Source organism: Pleurodeles waltl, chromosome 11 (assembly GCF_031143425.1).
Source record: "Pleurodeles waltl isolate 20211129_DDA chromosome 11, aPleWal1.hap1.20221129, whole genome shotgun sequence".
Taxonomy (NCBI): Eukaryota; Metazoa; Chordata; class Amphibia; order Caudata; family Salamandridae; genus Pleurodeles; species Pleurodeles waltl.
In genome coordinates, this window is record NC_090450.1 from 151,485,433 (window position 1) to 151,500,894 (window position 15,462).

The 15,462-nt window shown below is 41.5% G+C and overlaps 1 protein-coding gene across 1 annotated transcript in view; it reads left to right on the plus strand.

Moving 5' to 3' along the window:
* Positions 1 to 15,462, plus strand: part of GPR149 (G protein-coupled receptor 149) — a 517,693-nt gene that overhangs the window by 277,192 nt on the left and 225,039 nt on the right. The gene's annotated exons all lie outside the window — the stretch shown is intronic.

The following is a 15,462-nucleotide window of genomic DNA, read 5'->3' on the forward strand; positions in this document are numbered from 1 at the left end:
CCCCATTGTCTCATTGGTGAATCAGGAATGCTTGAAAGAGTGGGCACCATCTGAGCCCTTCGATACCAGCACTTGTCCTCCGGTAGCTAAAGGGTAGCGCTAAACTAGGCATTTGCATCCTATTGCAAGACGTAAAACATGTTCTCCAAAGAGCCAGGTTCCACCAGACACTATTGAGACAATGGCAGCTGGAAATACAGATTGGGATTACATGTTTAAAAGACTTACAGACACCATTATGCAATGTGTTTCACCTATGTTAGAAAGTATTTCTTCATTGTAACCCATTATATCTGGTTTGATGACATTTATAGGGTCCACAAATGCTTTAACTAATTCTGGAATATGTGCGGGACCAAGTCATAGGAATTGAAATAATGGAAATATTAGCGCTCCTCTTCTCCAAGGTTCTGCTTCTGATCACTTGATTGGAGACTTGCCTATAGCTACTGAGGTTCTGGTACAGGTTCATCGTCCCCCTGAGGAGTGTGCCCCAATGGTCACATTGGGAACTGGAAGGTTACAATGTGATATAAATGCTGCTATGGAGGCTGGTATCATGGGAAGGGGAGCTGGCAAGAAAAATCACTGGCCAGCCTAAGTTGAATCTTCCCTCTGCTTGTTGCCCCTATGTTGCCATCTTGGAGGGAGTACCCCAGATAAGATTATGTGAGATGGAATCAACCGCGCAATTGAAAAATAAAGTTTGCTATTGGCTACATAGTAATACTAATTTTAACCCCACAGATTATGATTACATTCTGTTTGTCAGAAGCGTTGATTGGGCAGGTCCTTTGGCTAAAAACCTTTCAGGGGACTGTGTAGTGATAAACTGCAGGTCCCCTAACTTGGCCAAGCAACTGATATATGGTCCTATTTCCAAACCTTTAAGCAGTGCAGGAATTAGTATCCTCCCGCTAGGTTATTTTTATCTATATTTGCAGCCCAATTTTATAGTTCCAGATATAGTGAAACTTCATGTTTTACCTCAGTTCACAGTACCTACTGCTAATAGGTTTTCTCAATTAGATAGCTTAGACCAGATTGATTGACTCAAACCTTTGCTCCCCTACCTGATTAGTTGTAAAGCTAGATCTCCTGTTTCACATCCAACACAGGTTAAGCAAAATGAGCTTCCACCCATTATTTGTACAGAAGCAACTCAGGTTGCTCAGTTGGAATGTGGCTGGTATCAAGGATAAGATTCAAGACCCTGAATGGATTAACTTTGTTACTCAGTTTGACATTCTTATGTTGCAGGAGACATGGACCTTGTAGTCTGGGATGGTTATGAAAATCACAGTGTTGCAGCTATTCCCTCAACCTGGCCATAGAGCTCAAGGAGGACTTACTACTCCGATTCGTATTTCAAAACAGATGAAGGTTATACCCATCCCTATTGGACATACAGGGACTTAAATACTATGGATGGTGTTCTCTTGTGATTTGCATTTTTTATGATGCATTTCTAGAATGCAGTTTGAAAACTATGCTGCCAGATTGCAGCCTTGTTCCAAGCTATTTCAATTCTAGAGACCAGGTTGCTTGTTTATTTTAAGTCTTTTAATTGAATACTGTCTGGGGATTTTAACGATAAGCTGGGAAAATAAGTCACTGGTTGCAATCCCTTTATTTTGGGAGATCTACCCCCCTCTGCATGCAGTATCTGATCAAAGGGGGCGGGAGTTAGCCAAAGCCCTGGCATACTCTGGTCTTTACAATGTGACGTCAGCTTATGGGCCATTGTAAATGGTAGACAGCCTACTCTGGCTGCCCCAGATGATATTGGCTCTTACATTAAGCCTGAGCGTTCGGTGTCCCCTTTTAAAAGGGTTTATGATGTTGGCACAGACTCTACATCTGCAGGTAATGGAGAAGAACATTAGAGATCAGGTTTAAACTGGAAGAGGTATATGAGGCCATTCGGTCTAGTATGTCTCATAAAGCTTCTGAACCGGACGGGATCCCTATGGACCTTTATAAGGCTGAAATTGATTTTTGGTCTCCTGTCTTAACAAATATACCTAATGCAGCAGTGCAGGTAGGTCTCCCCTCATTATGGAAAGCTGCAGTAATAGTACCTGTGTTCAAAAAAGGAAATAAACAAAAAACAGTGTGCTACAGAACTATTTCCCTGCTGTTAGAAATGGGGTTTTTGGTTGGCAGTCAGGTTACCCTCTGTCCAAGCAAGAACCCTCACTCTAGTCAGGGTAAGTCACACACAATCCAAATCATCCTGTGCCCACCCTCTGGTAGCTTGGCACGAGCAGTCAGGCTTAACTTAGAAGGCAATGTGTAAAGCGTTTGTGCAATAAATCATACAATAACACAATATAGCTCCACAAAAATACACCACACAGTGTTTAGAAAAATATATAATATTTATCTGGGTATTTGCAGGTGAAAACGATCAAAGATGCAATATGAATTTGTAAAGATATCACTAAAAAGTGATATGAAGTTTCTTAAGTCTTTAAAAAGTAAACAAAGTCTCTTTCAAGCACAAAGTACCTGGTTTGGAGTGGAAAACCTCCGCAGAGGGCCGCAGAAGAGGAGATGCGTGGAAAAATGGTGTGTGCGTCGGTTACGCCCCTTCACACACGGCCTTGCGTCGTTATTTTTCACGCGGGGAGACGTGCGTCATTCTACGGGAAGAAAAATGGTGTGTGCGTCGGTTTCGCCCCTTCACACACGGACTTGCGTCATTATTTTTCACTCGGGGAAGACTCAGCTTGTTATCCGGCTGCGCGTCGTTCCGGGTGGCTGTGCGTGGAATTTTCTTTCTCACGGCAGGCGTTGCGTCAATTTCCTCTCTGGAAGTTGGGCAGCGTTGTCCATGCGAGGCAGTGTGTCGAAGTTCCGGTCGCACCGCAGGTTTCGCACCGCAGGCGTCGCGCCGAGCGGCGTCTTTCTGGATCGGCGTGCGGTGAATTTTTCACCGCGGAGCAAGCTGTGCGTCGAAAGTTTCGGCGCACGAGGAGTCCAAATGAAAAAGAGAAGTCTTTTTGGTCCTGAGACTTCAGGGAACAGGAGGCAGGCTCTATCCAAGCCCTTGGAGAGTACTTTTGCAGCCAGACAAGAGTTCAGCAAGGCTGCAGGCCAGCAGCAAGGCAGCAGTCCTTTGGAGAAAGCAGACAGGTGAGTCCTTTGAGCAGCCAGGCAGTTCTTCTTGGCAGGATGCAGGTTCTGGTTCAGGTTTCTTCTCCTGCAAGTGTCTGATGAGGTAGGGCAGAGGCCCTGTTTTATACTAAATTGTGCCTTTGAAGTGGGGGTGACTTCAAAGAGTGGCTAAGAAATGCACCAGGTCCCCTTTCAGTTCAATCCTGTCTGCCAGGGTCCCAGTAGGGGGTGTGGCAGTCCTTTGTGTGAGGGCAGGCCCTCCACCCTCCCAGCCCAGGAAGACCCATTCAAAATGCAGATGTATGCAAGTGAGGCTGAGTACCCTGTGTTTGGGGTGTGTCTGAGTGAATGCACAAGGAGCTGTCAACTAAACCTAGCCAGATGTGGATTGCAAGGCACAGAAAGATTTAAGTGCAAAGAAATGCTCACTTTCTAAAAGTGGCATTTCTAGAATAGTAATATTAAATCCGACTTCACCAGTCAGCAGGATTTTGTATTACCATTCTGGCCATACTAAATGTAACCTTCCTGCTCCTTTCAGATCAGCAGCTGCCACTTCAACAATGTATGAGGGCAGCCCCAATGTTAGCCTTTGAAGGGAGCAGGCCTCACAGTAGTGTAAAAAACGAATTTAGGAGTTTTACACTACCAGGACATATAAACTACACAGGTACATGTCCTGCCTTTTACCCACACAGCACCCTGCTCTAGGGGTTACCTAGGGCACACATTAGGGGTGACTTATATGTAGAAAAAGGGGGGTTTTAGGCTTGGCAAGTACTTTTAAATGCCAAGTCGAAGTGGCAGTGAAACTGCACACACAGGCCTTGCAATGGCAGGCCTGAGACAAGGTTAAGGGGCTACTGAAGTGGGTGGCACAACCAGTGCTGCAGGCCCACTAGTAGCATTTAATCTACAGGCCCTAGGCACATATAGTGCACTCTACTAGGGTCTTACAAGTAAATTAAATAGCCAATCATGGATAAACCAATCAACAGTACAATTTACACAGAGAGCATATGCACTTTAGCACTGGTTAGCAGTGGTAAAGTGCCCAGAGTTCAAAAGCCAACAACAACAGGTCAGACAAAATAAGAGGAAGGAGGCAAAAAGTTTGGGGATGACCCTGTCAAAAAGCCAGGTCCAACACCTGCTTAATTCAGTTGTGAAGGTAGCGGAACATGTCATCCTAGAGCAGGTGGAAACATGGGCCCAATCCCATAATATTTTGCCCCATTCAATAAGGGTTCAGGGAGGTTAAAGGCACAATGGAACAGTGCCAGAACCTAAATCTCCTGATTGGGAAGTATGTGACTGCAAAGCAGGGGTCCATGTTTCTTGCATTCATGGACTTGAGCAGTGCCTTCGACCGAGTGAATAGGTCACTACTATGGAACAACTTGATGGTGCTCGATTTACCTAATTCTGTGGTGAATTTTCTAAGAGTTCTGCACTCTGACGTAAATGCGTCAGTGAGATTTGGCTCAGGAGGGGAATCTACTGAGTCGATTGGCCTCCCAAATTGAGTCAGACAAGGTTGTTTGCTGGCTTCACTTCTTTTTTATTGCATTTAAATGGTTTGAATACCTTTTTGGCTGCACTTGGGAAAGACCTGCCTAAAATAAAGACAACTCCTGTGCCTTCTTTACTTTATGCGTGTGATGCTGTACTGCTGGCTCATATGGCTAATGGGCTTAAGACACTCGTTGACCTCTTTGTTAACTTTATGGATGATTTGGATTTGGAGGTGAATAGTAATAAAAAGCACTATATGGTGTGTGGGAGGAAGTCCTCCAAAACCAGATCAATTGCTGTTAAAGGGGATAGAGTCACTAGGGTGCCAAAGTTTCCTTATTTAGGGGTTTTGTTTGATTATCAGAAAAACTGGCTCACATGTATGTCCAAGCAATGATAGGTAACATGCCTATTCTCCCCTTATTACAAATTTATTTATGAAATGAAGTGTCTTCTGGTACTTCTATATGGTTCAGCCATATGTGGGTTCCAGAAATATATGTCGATCCAACAGGAGGAGGATCGCTTTTGTAGACGTCTGTTGGGTCTTCCCCTAAATACTGCCTAGGGTGTACACACTACCATAGAATACCATGGCTGAACTACATCAAGTTGGTAGCGTGGTCTTTGGGTTGCCCCAACCTGTTCCTTGAACCACATCTTAGCAAAGGTGACAGAAGACCAGTAAAGGAACAGTTTTCTAAGCATTTAAATACACAGGGGAGTCAGAGGGTCTTTTAAGATCAACCACTAGTTCAGTTCCCTCCATACAAACAGTGTAGGCCCTGAGCCTTATTTTCTATATAAAAGACAACTGTTAACTAAATTCAGGTTAGGGTCTATTCATACACCTATTTGTTTTCCTCCTGGTCTGTTTGATCCCAATAAGTTGGAGGTTTGCCCTTGTGATGGATGCTTTTTCCAGACATTGGAACACCTGGTGCTGTTTTGCAAATTTTATGAATTTTTATGGTATAAATATTTTATATCTCTTTTAAAGATTAGGGGTTTCCACCAGCTTCAGCCAGCATTTTTGCATTTACAGTTATTACCAGCCCAAGTTAAAATAGTGGCTGTTTCCTCATATTTGAAAGGAGCCTTATACTGGAACAAGAATAAGAATGCCTAGCAATTACCTGTGAATTTTGAAGGATGCCACCTGGGAAGGTAATTGATGGAGGACACCTATTTTATATTTAATATTTGTATTGTATATGAGGTTTTTATGCATTGCAATCTTAATGCGATTTTATGATTATACTTATTTTATGATCATGTTAAAATAATTGAATGAAGATTAGTTGAGTCAATTCAATTCATTCAATTCAATTTATTTAGTGTACATTTAGTGAACAGTTTGAAAGATTTATTCTCAGGCATACAGCGATACAAAAACATACATAGTTATGAAAACACTCACAAGGTCACCCAAAATTATGACACAGGCACAAATAGCACACACACACACAAACAGCTCACACACACATGCACAATATACACACTAAGGCACATAGAGAAAACACAGTACACTAAAACAAATTGCAAGATACCCACAAGCATACAGACCATCAAATACAGGTAAAGAAATGAACACTGCATAAACACAAACCCACAAACCAAGAGACGCACCACAAATCAACCAGGGGAACAACAAACTGGAGGAAGACAGGAGCATGCACAAACACTTTGTCCCCATACTTAAACAGACATACTAGCAAAGAAGCTATGAGAAACAGGAACATTTTCCGCAGCACACAAACATAAAATATACCTGCAGACTAATAGGCTCATAAACACAGTGGAAAATACATACAAAAAATGATGTAAAAACAAATACTACACACACAGTCATAGAATCACACTTGCCAATAAATAATTTTTATTTCTTCCTGTTACTGGTCTCCATTGTCAGGTAGAGCATGCTTAATGGCTGTTAGAAATGGGGTCCCTAGTTGGCAGTAGTTTGCACACTGTCCAAGTAGGGACCCTCTCTCTAGTCAGGGTAAGGGAGTCACACAGCTCAGATAACCGTTGCTCACCCCCTTAGTAGCTTGGCACAAGCAGTCAGGCTTATCTCAGAGGCAATGTGGAAAGTATTTGTATAGACACACAGTAACATAGTGATAACACCACAAAAGTACTCCACACCAGTTTAGAACAATAACCAATATTTATATGAGTAAACCAATAGCAAAACAACAAAAATCCAACATACACAAGCAAAGATATACATTTTTAAAGAATAAATCTCAGTAAAGCTCCCAGAAACAGAGTGACTCCAGCTGGGGTTAGAATGATGTCTTGACGGAGTCGTTTACAACACTCCAACGCCACTCGCGAGAACGTGCGGGCCGGTCACGGAGCCCAGGTACAGTACCTTTGGAAAACAAGGAAACAAAGGTGTTGCATGGAGTTGGGGAGGTGAGGCGTCACTGGAGCCAATGTGGCGTCAGTTCCTTACTCCTTCAGGGGAAGTGACTCGTCGGTTCCTTACTGCTAACAGGAGTAGATGAGCGGTCTGTTCCTTATGGTTGAAGGGGAGGTGATGCAGCATCGGTGGCGTGGCGTAGGTTCCTTATGCTCCAGCGGGGTTGACCAACAGGTCAAGATGCGATGAATCAACTTTGCAGTGTCAGGACCACTCCTCGGGACCACAGGTGCTGCATCGGAGTTTGAGTGTGATATCACAGATGTCGTTGACACTGCACTCGGGGCTCACACTGTGGCGGGACTTCGGAGGTGCTGCGGCAGCTTCTGGCTTGCTGCGTTGGTCACAGTTGTTGCACTTAGCATGGACCACTGCTCCAATGCAGGCAGTGGCGTGTAGTCATACAGGGCACTCGTTCTGAAGTCGCTCTGGAGTCCATGTACTTGGTTTCTTCTTGGTTGCATCAGGACTCACTCCAAGACTCTCAGCATGAGAGCCCAGGTGCTGGCAGATGAAGTCCTTGATGTCCCTGAGGCTTTGAACAGGAGGCAAGCTCAGTCCATGCCCTTGGAAAACCTTTAGAAGCAGGATGTAGGAAGCAAAGTCCAGTCCTTTCACTCCCAGGACAGAAGCAGCAAGCACCAGGCCATGTCAACAAAGTAACAGGCAGAGCGGCAGTCCTTCCTACAGCAACCAGCTCTTCTTCCTGGCATAATGTTCTCAGTCCAGAAGTGTTCTTAAGTAGTGGTCTCAGATGTCCAGTACTTATACTTATTTCTGCCTTTGAAGTAGGCAATCTTTAAAATAAAGTCTTTGTAGTGCAAAAGACCCTGCCTTTCTTGCCATGGGCCCAGACACACACTTCAGGGGGTTGGAGACTGCTTTGTGTAAGATCAGGCACAGTCCTATTAAGGTGCAAGTGTCAGCTCCTCCCACCACTCTAGCCCAGGAAGACCGATCAGGAAATGCAGGGCATACCTCAACTCCCTTTGTGTGACTGTTTAGAGTGAATTCACAAACATCCCAACTGTCATTCTGAGCCAGATGTGTATTCCACAGCCAGGCAGAGACACATAATGGAAGCAAGAAAATCCCCACTTTCCAAAGGTGACGTTTTCAAACTTACAATTTAAGAAACAACTTCACCAAAAGATGTATTTTTAAATGTGATTTCAGAGACCCTTCAACTCCATATCTCTATCTGATCCTAATGGGAAATTACACTTGAAAGATATTTCAAGGCAATCCCATGTTACCCTATGGGAGATATAGTCCTTGCAATAGTGAAAAATGAGGTTAGCAGTATTTCACTGTCAAGACATGTAAAACATGCCAGCACATGTCCTACCTTTTAAATACAGTGCACCCTGCCGATGGGGCTGCCTTGGGCCTACCCTAGGGTTGACTTATATGTAGTAAAAGGGAAGGCATGGACCTGGCAAGTGGGTGCACTTGCCAGGTCGAAATGGCAGTTTAAAACTGCACACACAGGCACTGCAATGGCAGGCCTGAGACATGGTTACATGACTACTCATGTGGGTGGAACAATCACTAGTGCAGGCCCATTAGTAGCATTTGATTTACAGGCCGTAGGCGCACCTGGTGCACTATACTAACCACGTACTGGTAAATCAAATATGCCTATCATGGATAAACCAATCACCAATACTATTTAGACAGAGTGTGCATGCACTTTAGCACTGGTCAGCAGTGATATAGTGCCCACAGTCCTAAAGCCAGCAAAAGCGAAATGCAGCACATAGTCAAAAACAGGAGATCAGAGGCAAAAAGTTTGGGGATAACACTGGAAAAATGGCCATTTCTAACACTGGTTTTACAGAGCTGTGCAATTTTTCTTTTTCCAGGTTGTGTGAAAGACTCAGAGATTAAAGCATCCCCATTGTGGACCTTTTGCAGCTACAAACCGAATGTGTGACCTGTATTACACCTCACATTTGCAACTGCCATGCTGTTTCACATAACTTCTCAGCAGCAAGGGAATGTGAACTTGTTACATGTAATATGTGGGTTTCTTTTCCTTGACCACTTACATTGTGTTATTTATCAAATGATTTCATTTATATTGTTCCTGTTCATTTTGCACCAAAGCCATGTGTACTATTTTAGCCCATATATTTATAACTCTCAGTATGTATGTATCCTCCTACAGAAGCTAACTTACATACACAAGATTTTTTTTTAAATGTTTTTTTCATACCAAGAAATAAGTAAGTACATCATTCTGTCAATCTTCTAAACATGTTCTATTAGTTGAATCCTTTGCATGGTTTTGTACTTTTTCATTTCACGTAGAAGTTGCTAGTAACAGATATTTCAAGAAACAAATTTTAAGAAGTTCCTTAATTAGCAAATTATGTTCTCTGCTAAACTTAAGCAGAATTTCGGTGCCTCTTGCTGTCTCTTTTCCAACTTCCCCTCCCTCTGCTGCCCCAGTTTCTTCACCTTTTGGGCCTGAGTCATCTGTGGTGGCACCTAAACTGGCTTTTTCTTGCTTGCTGGTTGAGAAATGCATATGGTTCATGATGTCCTGCATCAAGGACTCTGATATGCTGAAATTATCCAGCTGAAGGATGACCACTATGTTGATTGCAGGAATTGGTGCATGATGGATGGCACCTAGAGCATGAGCTTGACTGTACCAACTGACCATTTTTAATATTCTTCCCTTTGATAAGAGCAAAAGGTAGCCACTGGTTCTGGACTGTTAGTGTTCCTGCTGGTATTGTGTTGTTTCCCCCACAAATGTTACTTTGGGATGTGGGAACGGCAGTGTGTGGTTTGTAGGCTGCATTGCCCTATCTAACTCCTTGATTTGCATGATCTACTTTTTGGGTTACCTGGGTAGAAGTGGATGAGTGTGCAGTAGGGAGCTTGTGACCTTCTGGTCACTAAGCTATGTTTGTTCACTTAGGTTACCTAGTGGTCTTCTTTGCTTACTCACTCAACTAACAACTGTCTACTTATTAAAAAGCGGGATCTCAGGACTTGGAACCTAACACTTGTGCTCATGTAGAGAACTATGTGGTTTTGACACCTCTCAAAGCAAGATACAAGCATTTCATTTTCTATATTATGCACAGTAGTAATGTATTGCTTTTTTAATTATGTGCATTTTGTCTTGGTTGTGTTTTTTTCTCTTTCTTCTTTTGTCAGTATTTGTATTCTTTGTCAGATTTCATGGTTTAATTCTACCATTGCAATACATTTTGTAAAGCTCTGGGTTTATGAGTGATACATGTTCAAAAAGACATAAAACAAATACTCCAGTTTTCGTTCCCATGAAACGTTACAGTAACTTCAATGCTTGCTTTCATTTAATACTGTTATATACACAGTACAAAAAAGGTGCAGTTAGCTCCCTTTAATAGTGTTGATAAAACATTTATTATGGTCTATCTAACTGCCCTTGAACTCTTCAAGAGAACTCTATCTCCTCTGTTAACTAGGTTCTTCCCAGTATAGTTGGTTTCCTTATTAACTTTTTGTCTCACACTATCATGCAAGTGGGAAAAATAAAAGTTATTCCACCGATTTTGAATGATCTCTGAATGCTTGGCCACTACATCAGGTCTTCACTGTTTCTAGCAAATAATTTCTCACTGTATTTTCAGCATTTTCAAATTCTTCTTCTTTTATTCCTGATAGTTATTTTTATTCTCATACATATATTTTCTGTAGTAGACGCTATTATCCCTGCTTGTGCCCTGACTTACTTGTTGCATGCAGGACCTAGCCACTTAGATAAAAAAGAGAATGTAATATACTTGCAAAGCACTGAAGGTAAGTCGAAACCCAAACAGAGGTGAGTCTCAGACAGGCTGCATCATTCCAACCAGATTGAAAAGAAATGGGGGGGATTGTAAACTAGCAAATTACATCAAAGACAGAGAAAAACTTTAAAAACGTAGAATCACATAACATCATGGACCAAGGTGTGGTAACTGTGGGAATCAGAGAAGATAAGGGATTTAGGGCCAGATGTAGCAAAATCCGATTTTGCGACTTGCAAATTGCAAGTCTGAGCGACTCGCAATTTGCAAGTCGCAAAATCGGATGCAGAATATTGTCTCAGACACCTTCTGCGAATCGCTATGGGTCGCAAAGACCCACCTGAATAATATTAATGAGGTGGGTCGCATTTTGCGACCCCATAGCGATTCCCTGCACTCACAAGGATGGTGGCCTGCTGAAGTCAGCAGACCTCCATGTCTGTGACTGCTTTTTAAATAAAGCAGTTTTTTTTTTCATTTTGCAGCCCGTTTTCCTTAAAGGAAAACGAGTTGCAAAATGAAAATAATTACAAAACCATTTGGTTTCGTTTTTTCAGTGTAAGCAGTGGTCCATTGGACCACTGCCTGCTCTGAAAAAACCTTTATGCCCACATTCACAAAGGGGAAGGGATCCCATGGGGACCCCTTCCCTTTTGCGAATGAGTTACTACCAGTGTGACACTGGTGGTAACTGCGAATTGCAATGCGAGTCGCAAATAGGAAGGGAACACCCCTTCCTATTTGCGAGTCGAATTCACAAATTGCGAGTCGGTACCGACTCGCAATTTGTGAATGAGCATTGCGTTAGGCTGTTTGCATGGCGCAAACTGCGATTTTTGCAGTTTGCACCATGCAAACGGCTTCCTACATCTGGCCCTTAGTCAAATAAAACAATTGAGATAAACATAATGCAGGAAGAACAAATGGCAAGTCAAGAAGAAACCAGAAAGTCTTCTCAATACTTTTTATTCCAGCATAGGGAACCTCCTCAGGGCTCTAAAAAGAAAGAACAGTAAACAGCAAGACATTACAGTCATAAAAATGTATACATATAATACAACTACCTTACAGTTAAAACTCAAAACTTCCTCTGAAAAAGATAAATACACAAAGGATCAGTTTAAGTGGGTTAGTTGTGACAATAGTCCATTGTGATTATTAATATCCTAAAATGTCTTATATAATTCAATCTCCGAAAATGTCATACCCAGTAACATCCATGTACAGTCTATACTTGTATCATTGATATTATTAAACACACAGTTCGTGTAAAGTCAATTGTGCATCATATCATTAGGAGGAGAAAAACACAAATGGGCCTTTCTTTGAGTCTGTGTTCTAAGACTGCCAAACTCGTGGTGGAAGATGGACAGCCGCACTCCTGGTGGTCTGACTGCCAGATTGCGACCCTGGCGGTCAACTGCCAGAGGACTGCTGCCACAACCAAGAACATGCCAGCAGTTGAAGTCGTAGTCATCTGCGGCGGAACTCAGTTCAGCACCACTGTGCTGATCACAAGTCCCCTTTCCACCAGCCTTTTTGTGGAGGGCCCCTCGACAATATTGTGGGCAGTGTAGGGGCCCCCCTGCCCAGCACCCTCAGAATGTGCACTGTCTGATACAGCAGACAGGGCTCAGTCTGAAGGTGCTGAGGGTTCCCTTTGTGCGATGGCCAATGCCGCCACTCTGTTTCTACTGGGCTGACTGGTGGAAACCTCCTAATATGGAGGTTTCTGCTGGTCAGCCCAGTGGAAACATCATGATAGGGTCGGGGGAAAGACTGCCAGCTCCGTGGTGGTCTCCGTCCAATGGGGCTGGTGAGCCTGTGGTTGGCCCACCAACTTCATAATGAGGGCCAAAGTGTTACACAACAGAACTATCAAAAATATATTCAATTAGCACACAAAGACCGATATTTATACTTTTTTAGCGCCACATTTGTGTCATTTTTTGACGCAAAAGCAGCGCAAACACACAAAATATAATTGTATTTTGTAAATTTGAACCGCTTTTGCGTCAAAAAGCGGCGCAAATGCAGCGCTAAAAAAGTATACATACGTGCGAAAGTGTGTACTTTTTGTGTACTAACCGTGTGTACATTGTTGTCCCGGACATGTATGTCTAGTTCCTAATTATCCTAAGACAGTAGAGAATTCTTTCCTACTAGAGTATTTTGTGCAAAGTTTCAGATCTGCGATATGCCAAAAGTAGTTAATAACTGCATTGTATTCCCATGGTAAAGAGAATACAAAACAGACCTGATATAACATAGTTTTAACCATTTCAGGTGTCAATCAATCCTAAGCCTATATTCTGAAAAAGTTCAGCCAAAGTACCCTCATATTTTGTGGTAGTCAACAGGGTTACCCACCCCGTTTCTTAGTAACAAACTCAAGGTGCACATTAATCCGGCATATACAGGAGGACAATTTAGTCCTTTCAACTGTGTGTATTCTGAAAGTTTAGGGTATAGAGTAATCATCCACTACCAGTAATCACTAAAGGTAATATCTTTCAATACACTTATCATTTAAAACTTAAGCTAAAGTAATGGTGTTACTTCGATTGTGACTTCGTCCTATGGTCAATAGTTATAGGTTTTGGGACCAACATGTTGAAGCAATAGGTTTATAGCGTCAAAAACAAAAGTGCCCTGAAAAACATTTGTGTCAAATTTTTTTCTGCTCTACGTTCAAATATATTAACTTAATCTACAATAATATTTAATATATAAGTATGTCTGATATTTATTCTTGAGTTAAAAGTGTAGGAAAGCAATGTAACTAAAAACACATTTATAATAAGTATTAATGTAAATATATATTTAACATTTCCTTTAAATTTGGAACAAAATAAAAACAATGCTGCAGCACTATTAACTTAATTTTGAAATACATCTTTGAATCATGCAAATATATTAAATAAATTACACTTATTTTTCTCAAATTTAAATAAAATATAAAATCCCACCTAAAGAATAAAAAGTTTTTTTTTTCCCTGCATTACTAATTATTAAAAGTGATGTTTAGAATTATTTGAAATCAATTTAGTGTATTTTTGATCATTGGTACTTCAATTATTAAATTCAAATTAGGCCTTTCCTTAGAGTAAGGCGGGGTTTACAGAAGATCATGGAGGGATGTCACCCCCCACTAAATAGTAAGTCCAGTTCTTCCCATAACCTGCATGTCCAAAAGTACTACTGTTAAAAAAAGTAGCAAGTACAATTTTACTTTCCCATAGGGAGACTCCACAGTTGGGGCAGAGATCTCTGAATGGTCAGGTATAGGGGAAAATTACAAAAATATATTTATTTGGAAAAAATTATAAAATTATGTTATGCTAAATATTAATGCAAATTAATATTATATATTTATTTTACATATAGAACAAAACACACTACAGCACTGTTACCTTTGAATTAATTTACATATATATCAAGTTGAATTAAAAAATATGTCTGAAGTTTAAATTAAATAGTACATTCTTTCCCATAAAGAAAAAAATGCTTTAATAACTTTTAAAAGTAATGTATAGAATTAATTATAATAATTTTAATATATTTAAAAAAAATGCTACCTTAAATTTTAAATTAACTTATTTTACATATTTAAAATTAAATACATATGTACCATATATAAACACACATATATATAAAACATTATATTAAATTTAGTTTAATCTTTAACTGGTTAAAATAATTAATCTTAATTTAGCGTTTATTTCCATGGGGTTCTATCAAACATCCCTATCTCTGTTATTTTCAATGGGATGGTGTTACAGTATTGCTGTAAAGTGCTCTTTTTGGATGGTCACCCCCACTTTTGCTGCTTGATGCTGTCGTTTTTAATCTGAAAGTTTACCGAGGCCTGCTAATCAGACCCAGTGCCAGTGCTCATTCACTTAAATTGTACTGTGATTCCGTAAATCCAATGCACAAAAGCTTTACCAAACCTGTAAGCCCTGAGTAAATGCTACCAGCGGAAAGGGATGGTAAAGGGGTCAACAGGACTGCAGCACTGATTGTACCACGCTGTTTGACCTGAGTAAAAACAAAGCCTGCAGAGTTGCCATGTCAGCCTGCATGAGCAACTTGCCTGCTTGAGTTTGAGTCTGCCCAAACTAGGTGCAGGCAGACTCCTTTCACTGCCCATAGCACAGGTCAGTGATTCCCTATGGCATACCTCCTATAGCCCAGAGGCAGGGTGCATTGTGGAATTAATGTGGACATATATGCACAAGCATGCAAAACCCTGTGATAGTATTTAAAACTTAATGCTATCGCAAGGGGCTGGTGGTCCATTGGATAACATGGACTGGCACCTGGGCAAACCCCAGATGCACAGCTCCATGATGGCCCGATCGAATTCCCACATGTGTGAAATCAAACATTGGGCTTTTTAACCCTGAACATGAGCCACGTGCCTAGAGTTACTAGCCTGTATCCAATGGCATCCTCAGAGGATGCCCACTGAGTTGTCAGCTTTCTCCTGTCTTGGCAGGATCCCCTGAGCCATTTACCACTAAGATAAGAGTCTGCCCACCTGCTGGTTGTGCTAGAACTTCCCCAGGATGGAGTCAAAGGATCTAAGCAGGAAGGAGGTCACAC